Here is an 8,559-nt window from a genome sequence, read left to right on the forward strand (position 1 = left end):
TTAAGTGAAGCCAAGATTTCAAATCTTAGATCTGAACTTTGGTCGCCTTCATCAAGACTATGTGCTATTGAAACTCTTTGGTCACTCTCTTTGTCACTGTATGCGAGCGATTGTGATTGCAAGGTCGCTCTGAGGAGGTCTTAATGCGAGCGAATGTGGCACTGAACAGCTAAAACCCAAAGTTGCTCCCTTATTATTGTTGTGCGTGCGACCAAGATGTCAAGGTCGCTCCCAGGGCTACTATGTGCGAGCGACCAGGGACCAAAACTTTCTGATCTGCCTTTGAACCCACAGTCGAGTCGCTCCCACTTAACTATCTTCGGGCGACCAGAGTGCTAGAGTCGCTCTCTTGCCTACTTTGTGCCTGCGACCTAGAAGAAAAACTTTTGTTCTGTGACAATGATCGAAATCCAGAAAACCTTAACCCAGAGAAAACCTTTTTCTTATGATTTCGGACCTTGTGTGAACTCCTTCTGATGAACCTGTGCAAGCCAAAACAAAATAGAAGAATAGAAACTTGTCTCAATCAAGTGTGTTGAAATGACCTTGAGGCCGCTTCCTTTTATAGGCTTTCCTGAGGGTTAACTTGGGGTTAATATTGACCCAAGTAGTTACCCATGTGTTTAACGCTGACCCATTCCATAATGTATGCATGAATAAAATAATTCAAAACTTAACTTCCGTTTAACCAAATTAGGTGATTTTTAGGTTGATTTTGGTCCTCTCGAAAAGAGGAATTTAATGCAGACATAATCTTGGTCATCTAAGTTGTCCAATGTCGAATTTGATCCTAGTTGCAAAAATTAACACATGGTAGAGTGGAAGTAAATCTCTATGGCTAAAAATCTTCTTCTATATTTTTTTAAATGTATATATGTTTAACTTATATATTATTTTTTAATTATTTATTAATTATAACAACAATTTAAAATAAAATTATAATTTAGTTAATTTTAATGATTTTTTTTTAATTTTAACAATGTGAGATGTATTATCTAATAAGTGTTTTGATGTTTATTTTAAATTGAAATTTTGCTCACCATTTATAATTATGATAATATATTTTTTTATTAAATTGTTTTCATTTTAGTCTACATTTTTTAGAGTTTAAAAGACGATCCATTAATATCATGCGTAGGCTTTACTGGAATTTACATATAATGAAATTATTAACATAAGTAAGGGTCTTCGTTGGTCGCTCCTTATTGAAATTATCACAGAAGTATCAAAAATGTTAAGAACATTAGTGAGAGGGAGAGATAATGTCTGTATTGTTGGGTTTATTGAAAGGCGTATTTAAATGGTGACATTTTCTATTAAAATTTAATGATATTATTTTTGTTAAGATTGTGATTTTAGTTTTAAATCAAAAAATTGTTTGTTTGTTTTTTTTTTTTTTTTTTAATTTAAAAATGGATTCAATATTTTGATAAAATTGATTAAAAAAATCTATCAAAAATGATGAAATATTTTGTGATTTTTTTTCAGAGAAGAAAAAACAAACATTTTGAAATATGTATGAAAATGTTTAACATCAAATCTAAATAGTACGTATCATTTTCACATATCATCTTTACATATATATCCTCAAAATATAATCTATGTTGTTCTGCCCGAAGTTCTAATCCCATATATTTATATTATCTAATTAGCACCAAAATGGACATATCCACAAATTCTTACAAGACCAAAATACAAAAACTAATATTGCTCCCAAAATGCAAAACCTAATATTGATATTATAGAGTAAATATTCGTATATGCGTTCCTTCTATGATAGCCTCATTCTTGAATTCCTCAAAATAAAATAAAAAATAAAAAAACTCCACCTTACCAATACCATTCTTTGAGAGAATATATGTAGTAGTGTTCAATTCTCGATAGACATGATTATATGAAATTGATAGATGTGGCATCAGATAACCCCTAGGTGGGTCCTTATGCTGACATAGGGTCAATTCTCTTTGCCAATCATTATGACCCCTAGGTAGGTCCACCCTAGGGTGACCTTATGATTATATTCCATTTCTTGAGATATGTAAACTTATATAATAAGTTATAATTATATTTCTTGAGATATATTTCTAATTGTATGACATCTATTTTGAACTCGATTGTTTAAATGATTATGTTTATCGCTCAATTGAAAAATTTTCCTAACTAAATGACGTATTTTTAGTCCATGTTGTTGAGAAATCTAGGCGGCAACAAGTGTAAGTGATTTCTATTACTTTGATAACTACTTGTGATGTATTTTTACTGTACTTGATTACATTCTTCTTTCATTTATTATTACTAGTGTTCTTTATCATCAAACAGCTACTAAATCATAAAGAACAATGAGACAATAGGACACAAGATATAGGTGATCAGCGAGGGCCAAAACCTCTCCAACTAAGAGCAAAACCCATCAAAATCCTTCTCTTCTTATAGAAGTTCAATTGATGAATTCTAAGAACTTTGACCTTTGACCAAGACCCTCTAATACCAAGTCATCATTCCTTCTTGATGAGCTTTCCTTACACAACTTCCAACAACAAACTTCGACCTTCTAGCAACTTCGACTCCGCAACAGTTTCTGCAACTTCAACCTTGCAGCTTCAAAAACTTCGATCTAGAGGCAGCTTCACAACTTTGACCTTGCAGCTTCACAACTTCGATGTAGCTTCAGAATTTCATCTAACCCAGAAACTGTAGAAACCCTAACGAGAGAGAGAGAGAGAGAGAGAGAGAGACCCAAAAACTTTGATCTTGATCTTCTTCTTATTCTTCATCCTTTTTAAGCTTCTATCTTGAGGATATCAAACTTGCTTGAGTGAGTTTCCAAATGAGCTCAAGTTCCTTCTTATTTGTAGGCTTGTGAGGGGTACAAATTGCTCTCTTTAGGTTGACCTGTCCTTTCATGTAGGACGACTTGATCTTTGTGCCATGACAAGGACTGGAGGGTCTTTTGACTCTATTTTGACTCAAATAAATTTTCTTTACAATATGTAACATGCCCAAATGGGTCTTCAATACATGATAATGATTCAATTGACTTTATGACAAACCTAGAAGCACTCAATGGGTGCTTGACCTAAAAATAAATTTTCCTAGAGCATGAAACCAATGCCTCGAGAATAACAATAATAAGTTTATTTTTCTATTTTCATTAAATACATAAAATCATGATTACATATGTCATTATGAAGATTGAACCTAGTTACATATTTCAACACCCCCTCTTAACAAGGGAGGTATTCATAATCCACACAACGTACTTGGACATTCTCAATCTAAAGAATTATCATAAGAAGAGCTGGATTGGTAACCCATCTGTTTAGCATCATATCATCCAGCATTATCACATATCAAGACCTTGACTAACAACTCTCTCTCCACAAGAACAGAGCACGATGCTGGCAAGACCAATGACTTATAGACACCATCATCATTGTCTCTCAAGGAACATACCCCACTCGTGTTTTCACAGGATATGTCCTTGCAAGACTATTCTTATCTTGGATTCCTAATCCTCAAAGAATATCATTCCTTCATGAATCCTCTTTTCTTGGATGCCGTACCACATCCTCAACGAGTATCGGATGTCAAATTCTTACCCAATCCTGCATTCTATTTTCCCAAGTGAAGAGAAAAATGTTGTGTCCATCTCTCCTCGCGGCCTTCACTAAGGCTTACGATTATTATTCTTGGTCTAGTGCATGATACATGAAGTAAAGAACTATATTTGTCACTCCCTCTTATCCAGGGATGACCAACCCATTCCATAAAAGGAATGTACCCAAGCTCCCTCTAAGCTTAGGGACTTCCTTCCAAGTTTCTACCAACTTAGAAACTTTCTTCCAGGCTCCCTCTTAATTAGGGACATATTTTTCAGTGGCAGCTCTTTCTTCATTGGTGGAGATCATGGGACATTTAGCTTCTTGTTGTGCTCCTCCATTCGATGTCATGAATTTCATTTAATATTATAGCCTTCGTATTTTGGGACTTCTGAGTAAGGCATTGACCATCCATCACTTACATTCATGAATCATGTCAATCATGGAATTATTTATTTCATTGGAAAGTGATCTATTAGTCCATATCTGGCCTTCCTTCATGCCTTGCTACCTTCTTCATGTCATATTTCCTTCAGGATTTTTCATGAACATCAGTTGTAGATAACATCTACAACTCTTCCCTTGGTAGCCCCGCATTAGCCCATCCAGATATGGTTCAAAAATTAAAAAATGAACATTAAATCAAAAATACCTTTGTGATGGTCTTTCATCATGACATCTCCTTGTTTGCATCAGTGTCCTACATATATATTGACACATCTCCAAAAGATATACAACGACGAAGGGTCTCTTTCTTTTTCAGATTTTATCATGATCTTCGTATCATTCCCATGGAGATATCGTAGTCAAATCTTCTAGCCCTTGGATGTTGATTTCCTTCTCCACAGTTGCATTTTTCATGATCTCTTCCTTTCTTTATTCACTCATTTCCTTCTAGGAACTTCCAATCATAGATCCTTTGACTTTTTCAACCACCTCATATTTCATATGAGGACATATAATATTGATTTCATCTAGTCAATGTGTGAACCATGCGTTCATGCATCATTTCACGTGAGGGGATATTTTCTTTTGATCATGCTCTTGAGGTAGAGAACTCATTCATGATACCTGCAACCATATGACATGACTCTATTTTATCAGTACAAGCATACATACCTCATCTCTTTCTTTTGGTCATCTAAACTTCCTTCAATAGCTTCCTTGATTGAAAGAACTTCAATCCCTTGACCTGCTTCACTTATTTTGACATCATACCATCATCCTATGAATCCCATACAATTTGGAATTCCTGGTGAGAAACTTGTTTCTCCCAGAAGGTGAACCTTCCAATTAAGATTCCAATGGAGGATCTTGATCATCCTCATCACACAAATGCTCCTTTTGAATGATGTATAATGAATTCTATACTAGGTGACTTTCTTTTTCCCATAAGTACTACTTATCTTCTAATGAGGTTACCAAGAGCTACATTTTCATATAGATAACATCGATAAAATTCTATTTCAACTATCTTTCATGCTTCTTTATAATGATTTCACAAGCTCTTACTTTTAATTGTATGCTTCTATGATGCCATCTCCTAACATCATGCATTCTATCATGCTTCTAATGATTCCTACCATGATAGTTATACTTTACAATAGAAAACTTTAAAAGAACTAGGTGAGGATGACTATCTCAATCATAATAGAGATCTGTTACTTCCTTCTTCTTGGATTTCTTCTTTTCAGCTTCTTCCACTTCTTCAGTGATATAGGCTTCTTCCCTTCCTCTTTTCTTGTTATCCTTCTTGATCTTTTGACAATATCTTTTGTAGCTCCCATATTCATGAAAGTCATAGCATTGAACCGTCGACATGTTCTTCTTTTTATGGGGACAAAAATTCCAAAACTTCCCTTTCCTTCTAGCCATAGAAACAAATTCTTGATCTTGCTCGCTTGATCCTACATCGATTTTTGCCTTAAGCGTTGTTTCTTTGATTTTTCACAATGACCATAGTTCATTGAATGGGGTAGCTTCCTTCTTCCCATAGATGCTTGATGTGAAGTTGCCCCATTCCTCTAGTAGTGCAATGAGAACTATGGTACTCATTTCCTTGTCAGCCATTATTTCTCCCAACTCTTGGAGTTGGTCTCTTATTTCTGACACCCTCATAAAGTATGAGGTTATTCCTTCTTCTTTTGATATCTTCATCTCATAGAACTTGAGCTTCTTCTTTCGATGGTTCAAAATTCAAAACCTTAGCATGAACAATGACTTCATTTTCTATGAGGATCAAATCTATCCTCTTCTTTCATGCAAGAAATTTTGATGACCCAACCAATTTGTTGCTCTCCTAGCAGTATGAAATCATTTTGACATATTCAAGTATAGATATAAAAATACTTACTTGTTAGGTGAGGATATTCCTAGATGATGAAATATTCAACTTGATGCCTTATTTATTTCAATGATGATGTATAAGATGTCTTCTTGGTGAAGATGTCTTTCTTCAAAAGTGATCCTTGGCTCAAAGGGAGATCGCATTGATTCCTTCATGATGATGACAACACTTTGTCATACTTTTCTTCCTTCAAGACAATGCTAGTTAAACTTGTTTCACAACCTCAAATTTCGGCCTTTTCCATTATTTCATCTTGATGTAGCAGTTCTGCAATTTCTACCTTTTTCTACAATAACCCTAGTTCACACGTGTGGCTAGAAGATGGAAAAATTTGCCTCCTTTATACTTCGCTTGAGTTGACTTATTTTTCTTGTTATTTTGGCTTGCAAAGGAGATCGTTCTTGGCACAAAAATTGATCCTTGATGGTGGCTACAATTCGATACTTGTTGTTGCAGAAGGATGTCATAATACTTCACATGTGTGGAGAATACAACCAACAATGTAAACTTTGAAATGGGAGCTATAAATTCAAAACGAGAACTCTGGTAAAAAAAACCCCAAAAAAACATCAAAAACAGTGCTAAAAACGAAAAGTGTGTATATTGGAACAACGGTTTTTTTTAGGTTCAATTTTGAACATGTTTTAAAAATGGCAGTGAAAACAAAATTTTCGTGCAAAAAACACTTTGAAAACGAGAAAGTGTTGATAATGGAACGATGATTTTTTTTAGGGTCAATTTTCAACATTTTAAAAAAATGCTACTAAAACCAAATTTTTGTGTGCAAAAAAAAAGTTGTTTATGAGAAAAAAAACACACTAATATTTTTGGTAGAATAACATTTTTCTTTCCTAAGTATATATTCAACATGCTTTCAACCATAACATGCTAGATACAAAAGAAATTGAAATTTTTTCAACCATAAAATTAAAAAAACATGACATTATGAACAAATTACATGATTAAATGAATCCAAATGTCATTATTTGTATATTGAATGAAACATACATTATATCTCTAATTTAATGTTGCATTGTAGATATTCTAAACAATAAAAATTATCATAATTAAGACATATAATCCAACAACATAAAAATGACTCATAACTTTTGATTTAACACCATATGGAAATCAAAAATTTTATTTCAAGATACGATGCAAACATCAGTTATATAAACTGTCTTAGACAATTATTCAAAATCACTCATATTTTCTTGCACACCATCAAAATTCACATCTTCAGATGAATGATCGGATGCTGACGAAGATGTTCCATATTCTTCTCTTTTATCAACTAGTGCCCCATCTGAGTCCACATGCATGCCCACCATTTTAGGTTTCAAAATTCTTCTAGATCTACGACTGGTTTCAGCTTTTTCCCATCTCAACACTATTCCTTCTGGTAAAAACCTTTTCAGAATCTCTATCGTCTTGAAGCAAAGAGTTCCTCTCTTTGTTAAATTGAAGTCATAAACAAGTATGTCAACATCCTCCAATTTTAAGATGTCTGTGCAGCGATGATTTCTATTTGTAACCTTTGTTTTTCTCTTTCCGCCACTTTTTTTGTCAACTACCATCTTTGGCTTACACACCATTTAATAAGTGTGTATTTGCGGCATACCAATGTACTTCAACACCTATAACATCTTCATTTTCTGTAAAGACCTTTATAACCTTAGCAACCCAGAATGGATAGCCATTGGGATCTCCATCTGCTAGCACTGCGATCATGCAACCCTCCTTAATATCCTATACTGAACCCCTGTAAAGGTCTTCCATGGCTTCACATTGTGCACGAGATCTTCTGGAACCAATATACATCTCTCTTTCCTCTGCCTGTGAAGAATTAATAATACCTTGAGATTATTGTTGTTCAACAATGTTTATTTCCTCATGTTCATTCTGACACATTTTGTGGCCAAATAAATGGATTTTTCAAAGGTATATCTTCATTTGTTGTTGTTGAAATGATATCACTTTGATTATTGAAAAATGACTCCCACCAAACTGAATCAGCAATGTCAAAGTACTCATATGTATATCTAATACATTTTTTAATTTCTTCTAGGCAATCAGAATAATTTATATCTCTATTGTGTCTTCGTGCATTATGAACTTCACCAACTGGTTGTAATAACAATATTTTTGATGCAAATATTGGATGATCTGGAATGAACTTCAAAAATTCCAAACCTGATGACGATGTCCATTCTGCAGTAGTTGAATACTTCTGGCCCCATATTAGTGTTTTCCCATCAATTTTTTTGATACAAAATTGATATTGGAAGCTAATGTCATTAAGTTGTTCCATGCATTTCTCCTCACCATGCGATCGTAGAATAAACCTTTGCATGTCAGCATTTTCTTTCAACACATCAAAAGTAGGCTCTAGCATGTATGATTTCTTAATACATTCAATTAATGATGGCAAGCTCCCAACTTCCTTCCTCAATGTGACTGAAAAACGACTTAACATCTGATCAATATGGTCATGAGTGTGCCCCAACAAGAAGGAAACCAACCTTTACCTTCTGAAAATTTCTCAATTCAACAAGCATATTTAGATATCCAAAAATAACCTGATTTTTGTTTTCACGACAAGTGTTGTCTAAT

This window comes from Pinus tabuliformis, chromosome 1_1 (genome assembly GCF_031772625.1).
Source record: "Pinus tabuliformis cultivar Carrire ecotype Pingquan chromosome 1_1, CPIR1, whole genome shotgun sequence".
NCBI lineage: Eukaryota > Viridiplantae > Streptophyta > Pinopsida > Pinales > Pinaceae > Pinus > Pinus tabuliformis.